Genomic DNA, 13,332 nt, shown 5'->3' with positions numbered 1-13,332 from the left:
CCAAACATTTTGCCATATCCATTTTAGTTGATTGGATACATGGTCTGTCCATATATATGCATGTTTCTGAGTAGGGATGGGCAAATCCAATGAGAAATGTCAGTTTCTATTTGTTTGTGGTTGCTTCCCATGAAATTCTTTGGATATTTCCTGAGTCTGTGGCAATGTAGAGATGTATATGTTCCCTCTTCCCAAAACTTTTACTTGGCCTATTGAAACTAATTTTTGCTTCCCCCCAAATCCTCAGATGTTTCACATGAGTGGAAACTTCCAAATTCACCTCAAAATTGTGCTTTAGGTAAAACTCTGTGGCAACTTATTTGTTCATTTCTTAAATTTGTATCTGCCTTTCTACCAAATGGAACTCACAAATGTACAACCCCAGGTCCATCCAAAGAAATCACGCTAGTCTATTTGAAACTCCTTTTTGATGCCCTTAGAATCCCTCATATGTTTTGCCAAAGCAGAACATTCCAATTTCACTTCAAAAATTTGCAAAGTCCAACTCAATATACAACCTTTTCTTTGTGCTAGGTTAACAAAAAACAATAGAAATATTTAGAAAATTAAATTTCAGTTTGTTTTATTTGAATCAAAAGATTATGCACATACCCCCATGCCCACCCCCACACACATTAAATAGACTACAGCAGGCTCCAGAATGCTACAGATGTTTTGTTGAATGGTTGTTTGTCTTGGCTCTTGGCTTGGATGGTTAATTCTGAATGATGGTCTGTGAAGAGATACAACTTGATGTAAAATGTGTTGGGTGATTTGGCTGTCCATTCACTTTGTTGGAGTAGGCAAGCAAGTCATGTAATGGTGAAGGAAGAATATTACACGTTATAATCTACAGGAGCCTACCTTCTTCTTGAATTCAAATTCCATCCATGCATGACTGAGTACATGCAATGAAAAGAGTGAGCGCTTTTGGATCACATGTGTCCACACAGAGTTTTCCAGAATTTAAATAAAAACAGCAAAAGGTTAAGTTAGCAAATGAAGCCTAATTCATATCAGCATGTCAGATTGCTTGCTGTTCTCATTTTTTACTTATGTATTTATGTATTTATTATTAAATTTATTAATCGCCCATCTGGCTGGTCACCCAGCCACTCTGGGTGATGTACAACATACAATAAAAACAGTTTAAAACAATAAAATTCTACAATAAAAACATTTTCTAAAATACCCTAACCCACCCCAAATGCCTGCCTGAACAGCCATGTTTTTAATGCATGACGGAAGCTCATTAAAGAGGGGGCATGACGGAGTTCCCTAGGGAGGGAGTTCCACAGAGTGGGGGCCACCACAGAAAAGGCCCTCTCCCTCGTCCCCACCAGTCTAGCTGTCCTGGCTGATGGGACAGAGAGAAGGCCATCCGAGGCTGATCTTGTTAAGCAGCCTGTCTGGTGCTGCTGGAGGCACTCCTTAAGATAGGCTGGGCTGGAACCATATAGGGTTTTAAAGGTCAAAACCAACACCTTGAATTTGGCCCGGAAAACAACTGGTAACCAGTGCAACTCCTTCAGCACTGGAGTGATGTGATCTCGCCGGCGGCTGCCTTTAATCAGGCGAGCCGCCGCGTTCTGTACCAGCTGCAGTTTCCGAACCGTCTTCAAGGGTAACCCCACGTAGAGCGCATTACAGTAGTCTAAACGAGAGGAGACCAGGGCATGTACTACCGATGGGAGCAGATGGTCGGGAAGGAAGGGGCGCAGCCGCCATATCAGATGGAGTTGATACAGCGCTGTCCGGCTCACAGCTGACACCTGAGCCTCCATGGACAGCTGGGAGTCCAAAATGACCCCCAGGCTGCAGTCCTGGTCTTTCAAGGGTAGCCGTACCCCATTCAACACCAGGTCAACATCCCCCAGCCTCCTCTTGTCTCCCACCAAAAGTACCTCAGTCTTGTCAGGGTTCAGCTTCAGCCTATTCCTCCCCATCCAGCCACTCACCGTCTCCAGACATTTGGACAGGGATTCTACGGCCAATCTTGGTGAAGATTTAAACGAGAGGTAGAGCTGCGTGTCATCCACATATTGATGACACTGCACCCCAAACCTCCTGATGATAGCCCCCAGCGGCTTCACATAGATGTTAAATAGCATCGGGGAGAGGATGGAACCCTGTGGCACCCCACAAGTAAGTGGTCACGGGTCCGAAACCTCCTCTCCCAGTGCTACCCTCTGGTACCTGCTGGAGAGGAAGGACCGGAACCACCGCAGTACGGTGTCCCCAATGCCCAACCCCTCCAGGCGGTCCAGGAGGATACCGTGGTCAACGGTATCAAAAGCCATTGAGAGGTCGAGGAGAACAAGGAAGGAGCATTCACCCCTATCCAGAGCCCTCCTCCTCATATCATCTACCAAGGCAACCAAGGCCGTTTCTGTCCCATGCCCAGGCCTGAAGCCCGACTGAAATGGGTCTAGATAATCAGTTTCTTCCAAGTGTGCCTTCAACTGCACCGCCACCACACGCTCAATCACCTTGCCCCAAAATGGCAGATTTGAGACTGGGCGAAAGTTGTTCAAAACTTGAGGATCCAAGGAGGGCTTCTTTAAGAGCGGTCTTATCACTGCCTCCTTGAGGGCTGATGGCATCACTCCCTCCTCAAGGGAGGCGTTCACCACCGCCTTGATCCCCTCACCCAGTCTCTCTCTGCAGCTCATAATGAACCAAGATGGGCAAGGATCAAGTAAGCAGGTGGTTGGCCGTACCGATGAAAGCACCTTGTCCACTTCATCAGGAGGAAGAAGCTGGAACCGATCCCACAAAACCGGTTTGCCACAGGCCGCCTCTTGCTCACTAACTGTATCCACAGCGTGCAGAGTAACACACCTAATCTGATCAATTTTATCTGCAAAGTGCCTTGCCAAGGCCTCACAGGAGGCCTTAAAATGCTTCAGTGGTTCCGGAGCCACAGGACAGACCAGGCTACGGACCACTTGGAACAGCCTCCTGGGACAGCACTCTGCAGACGCGATGGAGGCAGCATAATATTCCTTTTTTGCTGCCTTCACCGCCATGTGATAGGCTGAAGATACAGCTCTAGCCCATGTCTGATCGTCTTTGGAGCGAGACTTCTGCCACCGGTGCTCTAGCCGTCTCACCTCCTGTTTCAGAGCTCGTAACCGCAGATTGAACCATGGTGCAGTCCGAGCCCTGTTCAGGGGGAGAGGGCGTTTCGGAGCCACCTGATCTAATGCCCCAGTGAGTGCGGCATTCCAGCCACCCACCAGGGTCTCGACCGAGTGGCTGTTGGCATGCCGCAGAGAATCCCCAAGTGCGTTCAGGAATCCATTTGGATCCATAAGATGCCTGGGGCGGACCATTTTAATAGGTCCTCCACCCCTGCGGAGGGGTTGTGGAACCGAGAAGTCCAATGTCACCAGATAGTGATCTGACCATGACAAGGGGGTGGTGGATATACCCCTGACTTCCAGATCACTCCCCACTTCTCCAGAAACAAACACAAGGTCTAGTGCATGACCGGCTACATGGGTGGGCCCAGTTAGAATATGGTGCAGCTCCCAGGAGGCCATGGTCTCCATGAAGTCCCGAGGTGCTCCTGTGAGGATGGCCTCCGAATGTACGTTGAAGTCCCCCAACACCAGTAAGGGGACTGTACACGCACATCAGAGACCACCTCAAGCACCTCGGCCAGGGAGTCAGTCGTGCAGCGGGGTGGCATTTTTACAGTGCCACTGGCAGAATTTCAGAAGATTCTGGTTAGCATGTATTGATAACTCTACAAGACATGGAGGGAGCAATCCTATGGCTGCTAGTCAGCAGCTAGATGGCCATAGGACATCTGGTTTTCTGGGAAATGACCTCGGAGCCCATGCTCCAAGGTCGGTCCCCAGAGAACCAACCTTCTCCCACTTCCATGCGTTCTCTGAGGCAGCGTGGAAAAGCCCTGTGCTCTGTACTTGCAAGAAGAGCGTGGAGTGGCCAAAATGGGGCGTTTCTGGGGTGGGGAAGGCGGAAATGCCTGTACGACACATCCAAAGTGTTGTACAGCAGCCTCCTCCCCTGCTCAGCCCTCCCATGGCTAGACAGCTGCAATTGGCTGTCTAGCCGAAAATGCAGGGCAGGAGAAGCAAGGAGGGAATGATCCCCTCCACGCTTCTCCTGCCCTGCATTGGTTGGATAGGCGGTTGCCTCCGAGTTCAGAGGTGGCCATCTATCTGAATAGGATTGCTCCCTTAAACAACAAGAAGAATCACTTCCTTTGGGAACTTGCATTTGTTTTTCTTGCCGAACAACATGGTGTAAAGTGAGGATTCTCCAACTGCATCTCAAAGGGAGTCATTTACTGTGATTTGCGTATTTTAACACTTTGTTGTCATCCCTTTTCTGCTTGCGAATGGGCTCCATTTGGTGACAGGAGTTTGGAATGCCTTTATGTTTAATCCCTGCCTTACCCTTTTCTTGATCAACTTTAACGCTAGGAACATAAATGAGAAAATACAATACAGTGCATGTTGGCATATCAACTGTGAATAAGTAAATAAGATTGCATCAAGACATAAGCGATTTGGACACATTGGTCAAAGCTGAAAATTCGACATTTTCTGCATGTTAAAACTGTGTTAAGTTGTTGAATTGTTTTCTGATTACCGGGCCACTTACCTCATAAGGATATTAATTATCCAGACATTAAAAGGAGTACATTTCTCCGTGAAGAGAGCTATTCTGATTTTTTAAAAGTTATTTGAGTTTCTTTCACTTATTCCCGTTAAATAGATCTTACCCAAGGAAAAAAAAAAAAAACAGGTCTAAATGCAAATTAACATTACTGTTTAAATATCACAGACCATTTTCTCAGAGCCCAGTTACAATAACTAGTAATTATAAAAATTGCTTGCCTTGGGCTTCTAGCTAAGCCAGTGCTAAAGTTGTCCTTTTATTAGATCTGTCAGGCTGAGTTAATTATCTTTATGATAATAGATGTGCTTTACCTCAAACAAAACAAATACCCTTATAAATAGCTTTTTTGGGGTAGAATTTTAATTTATTTATAAAAACAGATTTGTTTCTTGCTATTTTTTTAAAATATTTTGTATGTATGTTTATTTGTTTCATGGAGAAGTTCCATTTTTCTTGTCTGCTTAGTAGTTCCTAAAGGTAGAAAACATCCATTAATTCAACTGGTCGGCTCCACAGTTAAACAAGGTATCTCTTCTAGCTAGCAAGAAATCAATTTGGCTCTGTCTGTGTGTGGTTGCGTGGAGTGGATAGAAGTGAAACGTTTTACTTTACTCCCCGAAACTTAAGCTGAGTTGTCTTTTTAATCAGTACATTAACTGAATCTAGCAGAGGACTGTGCTTGATAGCACTAATCCCAGCCCAGTGATTCCTTTTGAATGCCTGTTTTGATGTCAGTTTTAAAGATTTCCTGAAATCCCTACAGATGTTATACACAAGCCATATATATTTTCTATCCATGCCTACAACGCTCCTTTCAATTTCCACCACATTCCTCCTTCTTATTTTGCTAATATTCCATCAGCCTTATCCTGCAGACCTTCCCTCCTGATCAAATTGACTTAGCTGGCAAAGTTAGGCTACACATTTTCCAATATACACGGATTATACGGCTGCATTACCTTCCTTTTCTAATTTTCAAAAGTGGCACCCTTCTCCTATACTGGGTTGATCAAAGAACTGTGAGTGATTAGTTAAACACTTCTCGTTATTTGGAAGAGCATAAAGAGCATAAAAATTAGCTTGGTGGAACAGAACAAGATCCATCTAGGATTTTGTTTTCAACCTGAGCCAGGCACATGGTTCTGGAAGCTCACCAGTAGGGCATGAACATCTTTCCTGTTATTTATCTCCAGCATCTGTCATTGAGAGGTATACTGCCTCTTTAACTGGAGGTTCCACTTGAGAACCACAGCTTATAGCTGTTCATAGCCCTATTCTCCATTAATATGTCAAATACTTTTAAAAGAAGTGATCAGTGTGACATGTGACATCACAGGATAGATCTGCAGTTGTCCTATGACTACTAGTGAAATCTCTGAAACTGTGTGAAAAGCATTGTCTTCCTGCTCCAAGATGACGCTCTGAAACCTGACAAGATGATCGCAGGAACTAGACAGGCAATACATCCAAGTATTTCTCATTGAGAGCCACATTTCTATTTTTTGTGTGACCTGTTTAAACTTGGTCTGGCTTCCCTAATTTGCTTTTCAGAATCTGGTTTCTTCAAATGTCTAATTTACTTCAATTTATTGATGCTTAAAGTACAATGAAAACTTTGCCAAATGAACGGTGTCCCTCATAATAAAGATTATTTGACATGTATGAGGAGGGAGGAGTCATAATAAGTACTTGGATTCTGTCATAGGTGCTGGCCTTCTTAAACTGGAACATGCTAGAGTGAACTTTGCATTTGGTCAGGTGGAGTTTCTTGTAAAACCAACCAAAACCCATGATGACTGTCTTTTGCAGAGTGGCTGGATGAAGTATGATGGACAAGCCAAGATGTGAATGTAGAACTATGGGCGATCTCAGCAGCATGCTCTCAAAGAAAAGTGGCAGAAGGGCCATAGCCCTGTGGTAAATCACACGTTTTGCATGCAGAAGTTTCCAGGTTCAACCCCTAGTATCTCTACCCAAAAGGATCTCAGCCAGCACAGCTGCAAAAGACTCAGCCTTGGGAAGCCCACACTAGCTGGAGTAGACACAACCAGTGGTCTGGCTTAGCTAGGGATGTATGAAAGTCACTTACCTTTTCAAAGGGTGACATTCGCGATGGGGGGGAGGCGCTCTGTCCCTCCCCCCGAAATTCTCTCCGTGGAGATTCCACGGAGCCGCCGGCCGGGGCCACCCGCAACCGGACATCTGGCCGCTGGGCAGCCTGTAGGGTGTCCCCGTATTTTGCTGTGATAGGCTACGTAAGTATTTACGTAGCCTATCACAGCAAAAAACAAACAAATAGCGAATGCAAATGGCAGCAGCTATGGCGGCCGCCATTTGCATTCCTTTTTTTTTTGCCATTTTAGCCTACGTAAAGATTAACGTAGGCTAAAATGGCAAAAAAAGGGAACGCAAATGGCGGCCGCTGTAGCTGCCGCCATTTGCATTTGCTGTTTTTTGTGTGTTTTTTGCCGTGATAGGCTATGTAAATACTTAGCCTATCATGGCCCCCGCAGGGACGCAAATGGTGTCCCTGCGTAATTATTTACGTAGCCTATCACAGCTATAATGAGGAAGCGAATGGCAAAGCAGCACGAATGCCAGCAGGTAAGTGCCCCGTTTCGTGCGCCTTTCGTGGGGGGGCGGGCTTCATTCTGCCACGGATTTCAAGGGGCCGAATGCACTGGTATTTGGCCTCACTGAGATCCGTTGCGGAATTCTCTGACATCCCTAGGCTCCATAAGACAGCTCCATATAATGCCACCATTTGCCCTATCAGCCTCCACTAGTAACTGCACTCATCAAATCAAGTCCTGCTTCACATTCAGTCAGTAAGAGAGGAGTGCAGGATGCCTCCCTCCACTCAAGAACAAGGCTGCTGCTTCCAGGAAAAGCTGCAAGACATTCCTGTGCCAGCTGGCTCTTGCCTGCTGATTCTGCTCTAGATTGGTTTCTCCAAACTTCCAGCATGGATCTTGGCCCAGCTGGAGCATTTATATCTATCTTTTCCAACCAAGAGTTCAGGGTAGCATAGATGGAGTCATCCATTTTATCTTCACAAGCATCTTTTGAGGGATCTTTCCTCAACCTAGTGCCCTCCAAATATTTTGGACTTCAGCTCCCAGCAACCCCAGCCAGTATGGCCAATAGGAATGCTGGGAGGTATAGTCCAAGACACCTAGAGGGTGGGGAAGGCTGCTCCCTGGTATGTTAAGAGAGAGGGAGACACAGCTGAGGCCACATGGTGAGTTTCAGTGTTGAGCAAGGATTTGAATCCAGCTCCCCTGGGTTCAAGTCCAACATTGTATCCACTACAGCATGCATCAGTTTTTCTGCCTGACTTCTGAGGCTTCCCTCATAGTCCATGGCAGCCTTCAAAATTCTGTGAAGGTGTGTGCCATAACAGAACCTCCCGAGTTCTGGATTTGATTTATATTTTCTGTAATGTCTGGTGCTCTCTCATTTACACAGTCTAGCATAATGCAGCATGCTTACACATGAATGATGTAGAGACAGTGCTGAGGGCGGAATTGAGAATGTGGTGGCAATTACCTTGAGTGGCAACTTTACCAATATTTACAAGTTTTTCAATTAATAATGTAATTTCAAAAGTAAATAGCCAAATGAAATAAAAGCAGATGCTTGATAATGAAACATATCATCAACACCATCCACAGAATATAGGTGTGCGAGGGGGAAAGATAACTAACTGATGGAGGGGGGTGGGCATAGAGTCATGTGAGATATATGTAAGACTAAATTAGAAAATAGTCATCTTGCCTCCCCCCATCCCATCATAGCTTAGCTAATAAGCTTCTTGGGTGCAAGGACCTGTCCTATTTCTGATGTACAATTTGTGGAGTGAGACTGCCTTGGTCACCATGGTTGATGACCTACACCAAGAACTATCCAGGACAAGTGTGTCTCTGTTGGTTCCGTTTTACTTTTGATACCATCACCCATGGTATCTTTTTTGTGTTCAGTTGACCAGGTTAGGGCTCCAAGGTATTGTTTTGTATTGGTTCTGACCCTACAGGGAGAGTAAATTCCAGAAGATGGTGCTGGGGAACTGCTGTTTTTCCCCTTGGACTTTGGCCTGTGGAGTTCTTCAGGGTTCCATCTTGTCACCCATTCTGTTTAAGATCTGTTTAGTGAGGTGGCCTGGAGATTGGGAGTGTGTTGTCATCAACAAAGGATGATGCCCCTTTCTATCTCTCTTTTCCATCTGATTATATAATTTGTGACCTACCAAGAAGAATGCAGCTTATCTGACTGATCGATCAATCAGAATTTATAAGTCAGTTGACCATAATATAGGCCAAACAGGGAGCAAGTCAAAGGAAAATATATAGAGTTCAATGTCAAGAACAATTCTAATTGTCAAACATTAAAGGTCTAGTAGAAGAACAATGTTTAAGAATTGGCTACTAATAACGTACCATCGACATTGAACCCATCAAGACAAAAACAAGCTGAAAATAATCTTATCTACCAGGAAGTGTCCTTATTATTAAGGGAAACAGCAAGTGTTCCCTTGCACTTTCATAAAAACTTCAGTAAAAAGCATATGTGCAAGATATTCAATTTCACATGAATGATAAGAACAGAGTCTTTGCACGAGCAGAATTTTTTCAAAATGACCTTCCATAATCATAGATGACATAGCATTACACCTGGCCCCGAAAAAGGTTCTTCTATATTTGGGCACAGATAATGATCTGAGATAAGGAGCACAGTCATTCAGGTTCAGAGTACACAAACCATGAGCCAAAGGTTAGCAGACACAATGAGAGATAGCTAACCACTGTTTATCAGTAACCTGAATCTTCACCCATATATGGCAGCCCACAAAGGGCTTAATAAACATCCTACTTTTGATGCCAGTTCAGGACTTCAAAAATGGGGAGGGGGGAAGGTATCAAGCACCTGGTAGGCCACAATACATGTCCAGTGGGATGTGTTTGGCTTGGCAGGTCACAATTTGTGTAGCCCTGGTCTAAAGTGACACTTGTGCTTCTCAGCTCCTGTTTCTAGGGATGTATAAATTGTGTACCTTCCGTGCTGCTTGACTTCCTCAGTTTGTGGCCAGTGCTCCGTTCCGCCATTCACAAGCCCCCGGAAATCTCCTCTTTTTTTTCTGCTCCGAAAATTACAAAGATAAACCTGTACTGAATAGGGATGTACAAAACACCTACCTGGCTCCGCGCCGGGCAATCTGCAGTGGGGGGGAGGCGCTCCGTCCGTCCCCCCGGAATCCTGCCTGGCCAGCTCGGCTCTGCGGCCAAGTCGCGGAGGTGCCAGCCAGCTCCAGCCGCCCGCAGCCGGACATCTGGCCGCTGGGCAGCCCTGCAGGAACGCAAATGGTGGTTGTCGTAGCTGCCACCATTTGCGTCCCTGTATTGAGCTATGATAGGCTATGTAAATATTTACGTAGCCTATCACGGCAGGGGGAAAAACCCCAGCGTACGCAAATGGTTGTAGCCGCCGCCATTTGCGTACGCTGGGTTTTTTTTCCCCCTGCCGTGATAGGCGACGTAAATATTTACGTAGCCTATTACAGCGGGGGGGGGGGGGAACCCAGCATATGCAAATGGCGGCAGCCACCGCCATTTGCGTACGCTGGGTTCCCACCGCCCCCCACCGTGATAGGTTAGGTAAATACTTACGTAGCCTATCATGGCCTCCACAGGGACGCAAATTGTGTCCCTGCGTTAGCCGTGATAGGCTACGTAAGTATTTACCTAGCCTATCATGGCTATGAAGAGGAGGAAGCGAATGGCGGCCGCAGGACGGCCGCCATTCACAAAGCAACGCAGACGGGAGCAGGTAAGTGCTCCATTTCGCATGCCTTTCGTGGGGTGGGGGTGGCGGGGACTTTGTCCCATGCGCCTTTCATGGGGGGGGCAGGGGCTTCGTTCTGCGATGGATTTCGGGGGGCCAAATGCACTGGCATTCGGCCTCACCGAGATCCATCACGGAATTCTCTGACATCCCTAGTACCGACAACTGTAATTCCGGTGCCCAGCCATCTCCGTGAGTCTGCATAACTTCCATAAGAATCACTATTTTTCGCAAATATTTACTTTTTCTTTTTTAATTGAAATTCTCCATCTCCATTTACTTTCAGCCAAAACACTTCCTCTTCCTAGGGGCTTCCCAAAAGAAGGCTGTCCTAGGTGTGCCTGAGTGATAAACTATTTATTTAAAGCAATGCTGTTTTAAAGAAAGAAAAAAACTTTTTAAATGATCATACCACTGGAGCAGCATGGTCATTTTAAAAGGTTTGAGTAAACAAGCATTCTGCGCATGATCAAGTGGCTGTGTAATCATTTGCTAATAAAAGCTAGGGATGTCAAAGAATTCCACCATGGATCTCGGTGAGGCCGAATGCCAGTGCATTCGGCCCCCCGAAATCTGTTGCGGAACGGCCTGCCACCCCCGCCTCCCCGCGGATCCCCCCCGGGATGAGACTTACCTGGGGCGGATCTTCCGACCAGCTGCCGCCACCATTTCCAGGCATGTGGGGGGGGGAAGACGTGATAGGCTACGTAAAGATTTACATAGCCTATCATGGCTAGGTTTAAAAAATAAGGAAAAAAAGACGTGATAGGCTACATAAATCTTTATGTAGCCTATTATGGTTGGGGGTGGGTTTAAAAAAAAAAATGCGTATGCAAATGGTGGTGGCTACGGCCGCCGCCATTTGCATTCCTTCTTTTTGGCCGTCTTAATCTACGTAAATATTTACGTAGACTATGACGGCGAAAATCAAGGGGAATGTAAATAGCGTAGCGGGCGCTATTTGCGTCCCTTTTTCATTCACCGTTTTAGCCTATGTATATCTTTACGTAGGCTAAAACGGGGAATCAAAAGGGGATGCAAATGGCGCTCGCTACGCTATTTACGTTCCCCTTGATTTTCGCCGTCATAGTCTACGTAAATATTTACGTAGATTAAGACGGTAAAAAGAAGGAACGCAAATGGTGGCGGCTGTAGCCGCCGCCATTTGCGTACGCGTTTTTTCTCTTTTTTTACCCAGAGCCCTCCACGGACGGAAATCCGGCTGCGGACGGCTCTGGCCTGGCCGGGCCGGGCCGGGCCTGGCCGGCTGCTCCACGGAGCTGCCGTGGAGCACAGCCGGCAGTTTGAGGATTCTGGGGGGAGGAACGGAGCGCCCCCCCCGGCCAGGATTCCGGGGGGAGGGACGGAACGCCTCCCCCCCCATCAACATTATCCATGAAAGGTAAGTCACTTTCGTACATCCCTAATAAAAGCTAGCTTTGTCTAGTATGCTTGGAAGAGTTCTTGCACCTTGCAGAAGGTGAACTCTTTCTGCTGCAGCATTGTTTCTCTTTCTCAATAAAGGCATGTTGTACCTGAAAGTGTCTTCGAGTGTTGGGCCAGGACATCTACATTTTTTCCCGCTCATTCTAAAAGGCTGAGATGCCTTTCCTAAGGCTGAATTACTGGCAAGAAGAGCTCGAAGCTGAAATGTGCTGGCATTTTTTGCAGTTTGGCCCCACCTCTTTACCCTTGGCCCTGCTCTCCCTGTTGCCTTTGGTCTCACACACTGCTAAAATGCCACCGCTTAGAGCTCCTCCAAAATGGAATTTGGCCCTTGGGTTGAAAGAGTTCAGCACCCCTGCTTTAGACCATCACACTCAACACGTGAAGGTCAGAAGTGGAGCCACTGTGCACAGGGGTATTGGAGACACAGCCCTACAACCCCAGTTTCTACCATCATGCACTTGGCTGGATATGTGAATAGGGCTTTTGATGGTCACATTTCGGCTGCAATCTTAGGTACACTTACATGGGAGTAAATCCCACTGAACGTGGTGGAGCTGATTACACTCTAGATCTGCCCATGTGAGTTTGCAAGCTTCCAAGTTACACAAAGCGCTTGCTTACTTTTACGTGAAAACAAGATGGTCCAAGAGAGAGGACGTCACTTTATCTACTTCATACATCTTATTCTGTGGGACTAAACTCACTACCAAATTAATAATCAAAGTTTCCTTTGATTACGATATAAACCCTTGAGTCCTAAATCGTAAAGATGCTTCCAAACACAAAGGAAGTTGTGCCTGAATAAGGAGAGACTTAATCACAATAACAGTAGAAACCATAATACATCTAGTTTAAAAAAAAATTGTAATGGCAGAGATATGTTGAAAGAAGATTTAGAAGAAAGAAAGAGAATATATAAGAATGATCATTGAGCACTGATATCCCTGCTGAGTGAATATTTGACATTTTGCACGGAAAGTGCCTTTTGACACTCCGCATTCGAATTTTAAAAATTTAAGATCTTCTTTACGAGCTGGGGAGGACAACTAGGTCTGTCTGATATTTAAGGAACAATGGTTGCTCAAGGTGGAAGAGGCAACTTCACAGTTATGTATGGGCCCCATGGCTACCTCAGATGGGCAGGCATTATCATATGATATTCATTATATATCAAAGAATTCAACGAAGGTCACTTAGTTCCATTACAGTTTGATAAAGGCTAGGAGCAAACGTAAGGCCTTCTTGCCAAACCCTTTCTCTTAACTCACAGTAGAAATTAAGGGGAAGGTTACAGGATTCTGTCCTGGCTTTGCTTCTCATCGACCTTAGATTCTGATAGGGATGTCAGAGAATTCTGCCACGGATCTCGGTGAAGCCGAATGCCAGTGCATT

Source organism: Heloderma suspectum, chromosome 5, assembly GCF_057233095.1.
Source record: "Heloderma suspectum isolate Gila_16-S chromosome 5, 16-S_ref, whole genome shotgun sequence".
Taxonomy (NCBI): Eukaryota; Metazoa; Chordata; class Lepidosauria; order Squamata; family Helodermatidae; genus Heloderma; species Heloderma suspectum.
The sequence above is the reverse complement of the archived record's forward strand: the minus strand, read 5'-3'. Positions refer to the sequence as shown.